Source organism: Petromyzon marinus, chromosome 45 (assembly GCF_048934315.1).
Source record: "Petromyzon marinus isolate PM22_M1 ecotype Great Lakes invasive population chromosome 45, UKy_Petmar_22M1.pri1.0, whole genome shotgun sequence".
Lineage (NCBI taxonomy): Eukaryota > Metazoa > Chordata > Hyperoartia > Petromyzontiformes > Petromyzontidae > Petromyzon > Petromyzon marinus.
Window position 1 is genome coordinate 2,943,498 of NC_133711.1, and position 13,044 is coordinate 2,956,541.

Below are 13,044 nucleotides of genomic sequence, written 5' to 3' on the forward strand. Positions count from 1 at the left end.
CGCGGAGGCGTCCGTGAAGCGTGCCAGGCGTCGACCGCCGCGCGCGGCCGTTCCCTCTCCGCCGGACGGCTCGAGCCGCTGCTGGGCTAGCTCGCTCGCTCGCGCGCTCGCCGGGGACTTTGACAAATGAGGGTGGTGGCCGGCGGTTTTGACGAGGACGCTGACCTTCAAACAGCCGGCGAGAGCCGGGTGCCGTCTCCCCTTTGCCGTGATTTGCGCAGCGGAAAGGGCTCAGCGCTGAACCTCGCGCGAATGCTCGCGTGCGTGTGCTGCGTCGCTGTCACTGGCCTCATCGGTGCAATTTTACATAAGATTGTGTGTTACTGTTCGGATCCTTCATTGTGCTGTGTTACATCGTCATCATTGTCACCATCAGCGTCATTATCGTCATCATTCCATTGCACTGCTTATCATTCTTGATTTATCATCATCATACATTGCCTCCAATCATCATCATCATCATCGCCGTCCTCCCTTTCTTACCTTACAATATTATCTACTTATCACATTTAATTATATGCCGTCGTCATTATCGTCATAGTCCGAATTCTTCTTCTATCATAAGTATGCATCCGATCATGAAGAATATCATTGTCACAACCAACATTATCACCATTATATCCTATTACCCAATATGTATCATCTTTACCCATAATCATCACCATCGCCATAATAACTGTTTGTTCGTTTATTTTCCAATCCTGGTGAGGGTCGCGGCGGCAGCACATTGAGTAGGACGGCCCAGACCTCCCTTTCCCTGGCGATGGACTCCAACTATACATTACTACACACTACTATATACACAGACTCCAGCTCTTCCTGGGGAATTTCCAGGCGTTCTCAGGTGAATCGAGCGACATCGTCCCACCAGCGTGTACTGGGCCGGCCTGGGGTCTTCGCCCATAATAATTGATTTCACATAATATATCATCATCGTCATCACCCATATCTCCATCCTATCATTGGCGTGGTTCGTGTTATCGATGCTCATGTTATTTATGTAGTTTATTTTAAAAATTCGGTCACAGTCCCTGTGATCACTGTTACGTTGCAATTATGGCTTTATTTTTTGGTGATTTCGAAAACGTTTTTTTGGTTTGGACATGTTTGTTTTGTTGTAGTACGGAGTTAGACTGATTGCCTTAATCTAAGTTTTCTTGTGGTTGTTGTTTGACTTGCATCCCACTGGGATTTTTTTGCACAGCGTTGGTGTACGGTGCTTTTTTCAGGAATATTTTGCTGTTTTTTTTCATGGATTTTCTGTTTGCACAGTCACATAGTCACTTTAAGATGTTTTTCTTGTTCGTGTTTTTTTTTGTTAGTTGTGGTTGCACCCGATTCAAGAGCCGAATGGCTCACAGGGCTATACCAAAATAAAAAAAATTAAAAAAGAAACTGAAAAAACTGAAACATGCAGCCACTCGCTGAGTTGCTCACAGGAAGCCGTGCACAATGTGTTCTCAGAATCTCCTCTTCCTACATTCCCTTGTTTTGAGCATCGCCATGACCCTCAGGCAAGCGTTACACAGCACTCCTGTCCCTACTCTATGCTACCCAATATCACCGGCAGAAATCCCACAATTCTGTGGCTTGGGCCAATATCTGTACCGTGTAAGACAATCACCCTTGACTTTCCCAACAAAGTTGAGAAGTCTTCCACTCTTGGAGTGGAAGATGGCAGCCTTCACGCAGCCCACTAACTGTAAGTTAAGTGAGAAATCACGACGAATGCCATCAACGCAGCGACCGAACATCGATCTCCCGGTCTCCGGAGCAACAACGCAAGCCACGGGAACGCTTGACTTCCCAACAAAGTGGTGCAGCGTGATTTTTATCCACCATGCAGGGATAATGACAATGATAATGGTGGACAACGTTGAGTATAATAATTGACATTGCACGATGATGAATAGTAATTAGAATCACAGACAATTAATGGTTGATGATGAACAATAATGGTTTATGTTGATGAGCAATTGACAAATTATGATGATGAACATTTACTGGTAGGAACGAAGTTGTAAACTGAGTGTACCAGCCTGCAATAGATTAATGTGTCCGTCCGTCCATCCGTCCGTCCGTCCGTCCCCTTTCAATACTTTAACGAAGTGAAATCTCGTGCTGTTGGGTGTAAAATCAGCAATAGACAGCGCAGAGACTTGTCCTACCAGCCCACCCTGCAGGGACCTGTTAATTAAGAATGATTATGAACAATTAATTTGAGCTAATGAAGATGATGGATAATTATTGAGTGATAATGATGGACAATGGATGTTGACGGTGGGCCGTGTCAACCCTTGGGCAGGATTTGAACTAATGGCCTTCTGGTTGGGAGCCGAGGGCTCTGACCGCAGCCCCCTCCGTGCCGGGCGCGCTGCTGACCACAGTGCCTCTTTCGGTGGTGACGTGGGGTCAGATTGCGGGATGTGGCCGGATAGGACGGTTTAATTCTACATTTTTGGTCTAGATGGACTAAGGGGATTAAGTGCACTTCTTGGAAATGTACCACCACTGAAGGAAGAACATTTTCCGTGGATTGACGAACAATTGATTAAATAGCAGTGCATAATGTTGAGGATTACATGCATAAGTGTGTGTGTGTGTGCCCGTGTCTTAGTGGAGAGCAGTCGTAGAGCAGTTAGCGCGCTGCGCTATGAACCTGGCTACCCGAGTTCGATTCAGACAAATGCCAACAACAATGACATTTATCTGAATCGATCCGGGGTCTCTCCTAGGTCGACTCAGCGTCAAATGAGTACCTGGTGCGATGTGTAAACATCGCCACTGGGGAAACAAAGCCGGCTTGGGCGTTTTGCTGGCCACCCACCCCCTCGTGTGCCATGACGGCCTTCATAGGCGCTCGCTAGCAGCACTTGGCACAGCAGTCTGTTAAAGGCTATGCAGGGGATCTTTGTCTTTGTTTGCACGTGTCTGCTTCTGTGAGTGTGTGTGCATGTGGCTGCTTGGGAGTATATGTGCTTGTGTGTATGTTTGCACATGTTCCAAGTAAATCCAGGATGGACTTTATTGGACACACTCAGCACTTATTAGATATGTAGCAGTGCAAAGGTTTAAATGTGGAAGAGCAGATGTGCAATAAAACACTGGACGTTGGATTTTATTCTTTGAGCACCAAGATTTTAAACCGAAATATCTACAGTAATTGAAAGCCAGGACAGATCAAAGGGGCACAGTGGATAACCGTAATGTGGAATACAATGCATTAATCCAGAGTATCATTGAGTCTCAAGGTACTTGTAAATGAGGGTCCTGCTTGGGATGTCTGTCCCATTCCTTTAAAGTATATTTATGTGCGTGGAAGGAGAGCGCCATGTCCAGACAAAATCCAAGGGATAGGTTAGCAACCTGCTTACTGTACTCCAGATTAAACAAATTCCTTGGTGGTGATGTTGCTGCTCCTGCTGCGTTGGCAGTGGTGCACAATTGACACAAATAAACTCAACACATTCATCAAGAACACTGTGGCCTGAAGAGGAAACAGATACTCGGCGAAGATTTAGACAATGGTCTTTCCATGACGAGAAGAAAGAAGGCCCATTGCTCAAAAGTGACCTGTAATATATTTTTCTTTTTAAAAGCCACACAGTGTTGATCACCGTGTTGAGTATTTTGCTACTTGCTGTATACTGTATTTTACTGCCAACTGTTGAGGGATGGTGATGGCTTGGGAAGAACTTAATCCGGAAGTGGATAGATCATGGCTGATGATGAGTCCCCAAAAAAGCCTCAGCGAACCTTAACCCCCCTTGTTAAGAGGCTTCTGCACTCCAAACACGTGTCCAATTAATTATTACATATGAATGATGCAAGAGGGAAACAAGAGCACCTGGAAAAAAGCCACACATTAAGGAACAACACACGCGTTCACGCCAGTCAGCAACTTACTTGTAATTCTACCACTATACCACCACTGCCTGGTAACCCCAAATGTTATATGCCATGTGGCATCATGTGGCACCACGTGTTACATGCCGTGAAGCACCATGTGGCACCAAGTGTTATATGCCATGTGGCATCATGTGGCACCACGTGTTACATGCCGTGAAGCACCATGTAGCACCACGTGTTATATGCCGTGTGGCACCATGTGGCACCACGTGTTACATGCCGTGAAGCACCATGTGGCACCAAGTGTTACATGCCGTGTGGCACCATGTGGCACCACGTGTTACATGCCGGGTGGCACCATGTGGCACCAAGTGTTACATGCCGTGAAGCACCATGTGACACCAAGTGTTACATGCCGTGTGGCACCATGTGCCACCAAGTGTTACATGCCGTGAAGCACCATGTGGCACTAAGTGTTACATGCCGTGTGGCACCATGTGGCACCAAGTGTTTCATGCCGTGTGGCACCATGTGGCACCAAGTGTTACATACCGTGTGGCACCATGTGGCACCAAGTGTTACATGCCGGGTGGCACCATGTGGCACCAAGTGTTACATGCCGTGTGGCACCATGTGGCACCACGTGTTACATGCCGGGTAGCACCATGTAGCACCAAGTGTTACATGCCGTGTGGCACCATGTGGCACCAAGTGTTACATGCCGTGTGGCACCATGTAGCACCACGTGTTACATGCCGTGTGGCACCATGTGGCACCAAGTGTTACATGCCGGGTGGCACCAAGTGTTACATGCCGTGCGGCACCATGTGGCACCACGTGTTACATGCCGTGTGGCACCATGTGGCACCAAGTGTTACATGCCGGGTGGCACCAAGTGTTACATGCCGTGTGGCACCATGTGGCACCACGTGTTACATGCCGTGTGGCACCATGTGGCACCACGTGTTAGATGCCGGGTGGCACCATGTGGCACCAAGTGTTACATGCCGGGTGGCACCATGTGGCACCAAGTGTTAGATGCCGGGTGGCGTCATGTAGCACCAAGCGTTTCATGCCGTGTGGCACCATGTAGCACCACGTGTTACATGCCGGGTGGCACCATGTGGCACCAAGTATTACATGCCGTGTGGCACCATGTGGCACCACGTGTTAGATGCCGGGTGGCACCATGTAGCACCAAGTGTTACATGCCGGGTGGCACCATGTGGCACCACGTGTTAGATGCCGGGTGGCACCATGTAGCACCACGTGTTACATGCCGTGTGGCACCATGTGGCACCAAGTGTTACATGCCGGGTGGCGTCATGTAGCACCACGTGTTATATGCCGTGTGGCACCATGTAGCACCAAGCGTTTCATGCCGTGTGGCACCATGTGGCACCAAGTGTTACATGCCGTGTGGCACCATGTGGCACCAAGTGTTACATGCCGTGTGGCACCATGTAGCACCATGTGTTACATGCCGGGTGGCACCATGTAGCACCACGTGTTACATGCCGTGTGGCACCATGCGGCACCACGTGTTATATGCCGGGTGGCACCATGTGGCACCACGTGTTATATGCCGGGTGGCACCATGCGGCACCACGTGTTATATGCCGGGTGGCACCATGCGGCACCACGTGTTATATGCCGGGTGGCACCATGCGGCACCACGTGTTATATGCCGGGTGGCACCATGCCTAGCTTCCCAGACCATGGTGCTGAGGCACAAAGTTTCAAAAACGCAACACGTCCGTCAATAGCGGAGAGAACTATCTGCCATGAAGAAGGGCCATTGCCCAAAATGCTGCCTATCTAATTCCATTTTAGGGCCACGGTGTTACGGTGGCTAGATGTGAACTCCCTTGTCTGGTATATATAAGGCGTGAGTTCAATCCTGACCCTGACGCCTGTATATGTGGAATTTCCATATTGTCCCCCTGGTCGCGTGGACATTTATCCTTGTCCTCCCGGGTTTTCCCTCCGCATTTATAATCAACATGCGTTTAGAATATTTGGTTGCAATACATTTCCACATTATAAACCACTTAGTTGAGCTATCATTTGTGGCCAAGTCGCTTCTGAAAAATAGCTACATAGCTCAGTGGGCCTTATCTGGTAAAATGAAGATAGTAAATATTCGTTATTGACAAGTGTTACAGTATGATAATTAGTGGTGTGTTGTGTGTGTGAGCACACATTTAAAATGTGTAAAAAAAGCACATTGAATGCAGATTTTAGATGGGACCTCTGGAAGGGCCCAGCAACAGATGGCCGAATGTTGCCAGTCAAGTGCTCCTCCTCCCGATTTGGCGTAATTTATAATTTAATCTCTTTTTGGCCCCATTATATATGCCAGCCGTGCTTACCTGTGTCCATTAACGATCCAAGGATACGCGCTGCGGCCCGGAGGTCCTGGGAGACAGCAGCGCAAACGTCAGTGGTTAATCACCATTGTCGTCATAGTCATATATTATTGTCAATCATCATTGGCGACATTATCATAATCAACATCACCATAATCATCAATTATTATTCTTCATCATGGGACCTCCTTTGCCAGTACCAAAATATGATAATAGGTTTTTCCCCTTTTTTATGGCAACAAAACAGGTGTTAAGATGTTAAATCACCAAACTGAAACCTTTTACAAGGAAACCTTTTGTTTGCATTCTGACAACAAGCATTGTGGTTATTGCAGACATGATTCCTTGTTAAAAGGTTTAAGTTTGGTGTTTTAACATCTTAACACCTGTTTTGTTGCCAGAAATAAGGGGAAAACCCTATTATCATACTATTCTTCATCATCAACCTCAATGTAAATTGTAAAAAAAACTCTCCGGTGTGCGACTGCGGTCACCCATAACAGAACCATGGAACGTATCACCACTCAACGCACGGTTCTCAAATACGAAGGAGGGTCACGATGATAGCAATAATGCACTACCCCGCTACCCTTGATACAATCACAACATCTCCGATTGGCACGGTTGGCTATGTGCGGTGTGAAAGAAGTTCTACATACATACATGCATACTTGGCTCAACCACCTGAATGTAAAATTATAGTTCGACGTAAATATTAGCCACATAGAGAAGAGATTATCATCATAACCATAATTATCCATTTATTATATTTATTTAACGCCGGTGGCTCCCTGGTCAAGTGAGCAGGGTGTGATTGCCCCTAGATAGTGGCATACGTTCCACATTCCTGTGGTGTGGGTAAGTCCATCTATAGTATAAACACTTGTGTTATATTCTTAGCTCTTTCGGTAAAGTCACGTTGAAGGGAAACAATAAAATAATAAAAAATATATAAAACAACAAAAATTCTCACGACGTTTCGACCATAACACAAACGGTCGTCACCTGATTAACACAAACGGTCGTCACCTGATGACGACCGTTTGTGTTAATGACGACCGTTGTGTTATGGTCGAAACGTCGTGAGAATTTGTATTGTTTTATATATATTTTATTATTTTATTGTTTCCCTTCAACGTGACTTTACCAAAAGAGCTAAGAATATGAATTACTGCAGTCACGAAAGCTTTAAATCACTTGTGTTATGTTTATTGTATGATTCAACATTCCACATCATATTATCAACAGCAGCCATTATACATCCACTGCTAGATAAAGGACTCTTAAAGCCACCCCATTGTGTCATGTTTCCTTTGGATGGAATAGTCCACCTAGCATCTGCAAATTAACTGGTTTCATTTATCCTTATCCATGGTCGGCGTACTCTTGGACATATTCAATTCCCTGGCTGCCACTCCGACAGACTTTAGTAATTACACAAGGTATTTGTCAATTTTCTTCATCTCTAAATGATGTTTTGTACTCTTGTAGTGACATATAATGGTTCACTATGGCCCCTTGCGCCATCTACCGACATAGAGAGGAATAGTGCGTATGGTAACCCTCTCTGCCAGCAGAGTATATGATGTCATGGAAGAGGCCTCTGGGGCTGGCAGAGTAGGGGGCAATTGAGCACGTAGGGGCACGTGATGGGATGTAGGCCAAAGGTTTCAGGCCGAGAACCTTCTAGTGAGTTCCAGAAGGGGGGTGTGGCCAAGGGCAGAGCCAGGCAGGGGACACGTGGAAGGCGTGTCCGAGGGCAGAGCGGGGCCACGCTGAGGGGCATAAAAGGGGGGTCCCGGGGCTGCATCGGGGCTGTTTGCTGGAATGGAACTCGCAGTGCTACGTCCTCTCTTCGGTCTTCGTGCCCGGCATTGTGGGTCAGGCAGTGTGCCGACGGACCTGACCCGTTTGTGTAGTTACTTCGTTGTGGTTTATGTAGTTACCCCGTTGTGGTTGTAGAATAAATGGTGTTGCCTCCTGAATCAGTGTGTCTCTCAAGTGAACCCACTACATCTGGCGTCAGAAGTGCTAAAATCGTTGTGAGAGACTCTAGAGTAGCGCGATGCTCACAAGAAAGAAGCTGCTCACCATGGTGTCTTTGGACGAGGAAGACAGCGGGGATGTGATTCCCCAAACAGCCCCGGGTGTTGCGACCCCGGAGAAGTTTCAAGAGGCGGCTCTCCCAGCGGAGCAACGGGAGGAAACCGACATCTCCGCACTGCCGTCTTCAGGAGGAGAGTGCCAGATGCGCAATGCATGCCTTCCCAACTTTTTATCCGCAGCTGCATCACTGGTGACCGAGCTCGACCGGCATACGAAGATGCAGGAGTCGCGCGCGGACAGCCCCGCCATTGCTGGTTGCTGTGTGCGGGAAAAGGGGGAGCTGCAGGCTGCGCAGGCGGCCATCATTTTGTTGGCCGGATGGGACGCGACTCCCGTCAAATTGGATTTCCCGCCTAACTCGCGGGGAGAGGTGCCTGCCTTGCAGAAACGACTTCTGCGGGGGGCGACTGGGCGGCGTTCCAGTGGCGATTTACCGCTACCTGCAACCTGGCAGGATGGACCGAGGTGGAGGCGCTGCGGGCGTTCCCGACCACTTTGGACGACAGCGCCCTGGCAGCGCTCTATGCCTTCCCGCCCACGGACAGAATGACGCTGCCGCAAGCCTTCGCCCAGATGGCGGCTATCTTCAACTCACCATCAAATGTTCGACAGAAGTTTGCCATGCGGAGACAGGGGGAAACCGAGACGCCCCTCACCTTCCACAGTGCACTGATGTCGCTGACGCAGGCTGCCTACCCCAAGATTGAGCATGCGGTGTTGGACTCGTTGGTGCTGGAGCGTATGCTGACGCTGGCACAAGACGTTTTTCTGCCCGTCATGGAAGAGGACGACTTGTCTTCGCTCAAGGTTGCGCGCTGCATCCAAACACATTTTAACTTGCGGCGGCGAGCTGGGGTGGTTGCTTATGCGGGTCGTTTGGAGACGCCGGCGGACACGGAGCCCACCAAGGTCTGCGCATCGGTCGACATGGATGCCCGGGGAAAGGATGAAGCGGATCGGCGAGGGGGCCGAGACCAATGGAATGGGACCTTTCTTCATCTACTTTAAGTGTGGCTTGCCGGGTCATGTTTCGAGGGGATGCCGCGCCGAACAAGGGAACTTCTCCAGGACATCGTCGTCTTCCGCCCGGCCTATCTCCGCTCCTCTGAGTCCCCAGGCGAGTCGTGATGCATCACACACCCGACCGTCAGTCACCTCATGCATCTTGTTCGTATGCCGGTCGGATTCGTGTGATGATGCTCGTTGTTATGGAGCGTGAGGATCGGGTTGCGTCAGGTGGCAGATGGCCGTGGCATCTGTGTCAGTGGTTCATGTTGGGACATCGTATTGTTGCTGCGGCGTTGGGATCATCGATGATTGTGGGGACCGTACAGGGTGTTGAGGTGCGGGTGCTCATTGACACTGGAGCATCCACCACCATCATTTCTGAGATGCTTTATTATACATTTCAGTCAAGTTCGAGTGGTCTGAATCCCATGGGAATCCCATGTTTTGCCATTAATGCGGGGGGGGGGGGGGGGTTTGGGTATCGTTGGCCAGATATTGGCGACAGTCTGTATTGGAGAGATCCAAATGACAGGTCCGGGGCTTGTTTCAAAGTCATTGGCTGTACATTGTCTGTTGGGGACCAATTTTTTTTGCGGGAATGCCCCTTAAGAGCTGCCATCTGGCCATCAATTGGCGTTGTTGTCCTTTCCATCTCAATTGTGTATGGCTAACGCTGCAATTCGAGCCCTGGTGAGAAAGGCTGTTGAAAATTCCCCCGGGGCGCTGATGCGTGTGCCCTTATGGCGGCGAAAACGGCTTGACCGGGAAGTTACCTATGACAAAGGTGTTGACTGCTCTGATGCGGAAGCGCTGTCGCGGTTTTCACTGAGATGCCGGTGTGCATGTGTGAATGGTGGCCGGGCATCATGAGCCCGCGGTTAAGGGATCATCTGACACTGTGGTGGCATCGGGAAGTGACTGACCCACCAATACAACCGATGCATGCGACAGTCCTATTGGCCTCAAGCACACGGAATGGGAATGACTCCAAGTGGAGGATGCCTCCTTGTTATGTTAGAGACACCAAGTCAGAAAGGCGGGGGGTGGTAAGGGGTGACAAGAAATGTCCCCAGTGGTCCTCAAAGGCTGCTGATGCGGTGGGACAGAGAGATGCAGCGCTATAACATCGTTGTGCCAACTGCTCTGCGGGGTAGAGTTGTGCGTGCTCTACACGAGCGATTGATGCGCCTTGGCGTGCAGAAAACATTGGCAATGCTCAGGCTTGGTTTCTTCTGGACCGGTATGGCAAAGGAAGTTTGCAGTGTGTTGAGGGGATGTGTGGAATGCGCTCGCCAGAAACCCCCACCGAGACTGGGCAGTTCACAGTCGAAGTTTGTTGATGTTTCCCGGGTGAATGAGTTCGTCGCGCTCGATGTTCTCGGGCCGTTTCCCGTGGGGGTGGAATGTTTTTTTGCGCTGACCAGCGGCTTGGCCGCTGCCAAACCAGTCGGCTGTTACCATCGCTGAAACGTTCTTTCATGGTTATGTGTTGAATAAAGGGGCCCCGGAACGCCTCATTGCGGACCAGGGTCGAAATTTATCTTCGGAGTTGTTGAGGGAAGTGTGTGATTGGCTGGGCACCAAGAAGGTTCGGACTTCGCCCTATCACCACCTGATTGATGGGATGGTTGAACGGTTGCATGGGACCCTGACGTACATGTTGTGTCAACAAGTGAATGCGGAAGAGTCCGATTGGGATTTGCACATTCCGGGGGTTCTCTCTGCCTATATAATGGCCCCTCATGCTTCACTGGGTTCTCACCGTGTTTCCTTATGTACGGGAGGAAACTGGACCCCCTCATTGAAGTCCATTTGAACGTGCAGTTGGATGGGAAGTGAAAACGATTATCCAGAGTGTGGGGGATAACCCAAAGTAATTTGGTCATGCGACAAGTGACTTACAAAGAGCTGATGGGGCTCCAGAAATCTGGAACTGATTGGAAGCCGGGGGATTGGGCTTGTCTGAATTACCCCCGAGTGTCAGTGGGCACAGTTCTCAGTGAAAACCGCGACAGCGCTTCCGCATCAGAGCAGTCAACATCTTTGTCATAGGTAACTTCCCGGTCAAGCCGTTTTCGCCGCCATAAGGGCACACGCATCAGCGCCCCGGGGGAATTTTCAACAGCCTTTCTCACCAGGGCTCGAATTGCAGCGTTAGCCATACACAATCGAGATGGAAAGGACAAAAACGCCAATTGATGGCCAGATGGCAGCTCTTAAGGGGCATTCCCGCAAAAAAAATTGGTCCCCAACAGACAAGGTACAGCCAATGACTTTGAAACAAGCCCCGGACCTGTCATTTGGATCTCTCCAATACAGACTTTGGATCTCTCCAAACCCCCCCGCATTAATGGCAAAACATGGGATTCCCATGGTAGTAGGTGCCAGTTGAAGTGATTGAGGTTGGGGGACCCCAGTGTGTGTGGATCCAGTCTGGTTACAGGTGTGGTATGTCTTTCCGTCGCGGCTGAAACCGTATTTCCCGCCTCGTGGGATCCCTTCATCTCCACTGCCCGAGGTCCGGGTGTCTGATGTGTCCGATGAGCTGGGACGTGTGATCGCGGAGGTTGTGCCTCAGTGGATGTCTGTTCTTCCGCGCACAGAATCTCAGCGTTTGACGCCCCTGGAGCCACCAATTGAGTCGGTCGAATGCCGATCGAGGAGAGCAGAGCGGCTGGCATCCACTCCTTCTCCCCCTGTTGTCCTTCCCGGGAGGGGCCGCACACGTTAGGCCATCTTCAACTCCGTCCGTTGAAATGACCCTTCCCCACCGTCTTATTTATTCCAACGCCGTAGGAGATCACACACACGAGCCGGTTTGTGCTGCCGGTTGGACTGGGTCCTTCATGTGTTCGTGGGTTGTGACATGTTTATGGGTGTTGGGTGGTGTATATTGTCTGGGGGTTGTGTTGGTCATGTGTTCGTGGAAATATATTTTTTGGGTGCTCTTTAGTTACGTACATATTGTTTTGTCGACGGTTGCTGCTTATTTTGTTGTTGTTGTTGTTCAAAGTTTTGTGAGGCAGTTGTTTGAGGTACCGTGATCAGACGGGACGGCTGAGTTTTACGAAGGGGGGGGGGGGGGGGTGATGTAGTGACATATAATGGGTCACTACTGCGCCTAGCGCCATCTACCGACAGAGAGAGGAATAGTGGGTATAGTAGCCCTCTCTGCCAGAAGAGTATATGATGTCATGAAAAGGTCTCTGAGGCTGGCAGAGTAGGGGGCAATTGAGGACATTCCAATGTTATAAAACAGTTGTGTTTAAAAAAAAAACATCCCACTGTGATCCTATCTCAATACATTATATAAATAAGGGCTAATAGGATATGTATATTCATTTTTTTTAGATGGAGGGACTGAGGAATAGAATCTGTTGGGCATGAAGGGAAAGGTTGGAGAATAGTAAATGTGGAATTCTTCTTCTTGCTCAGCACTGCTGCTGAGCAACAAACGAGGTGTTGGGGAGCTGCCGTGGTGTAATTCTAATGTCATCGGTTCAATTCGACCTCCTAACTGTGGAAATTTAATTAAATCTGCACGTTTTTTTAATCTCCCGTGCCACTGTCCATCCAGCGGTATAAATAGACGGACTACAGTTTGTTGATCGGTATATTGTTGTATGGTGGGGTAAAGTGTGGGTAGGCCAACCTCTTTCAATACGTCTGGTCAACATGGAAGTAGAGGCCACATGCTCTAATGAGTTTGCTC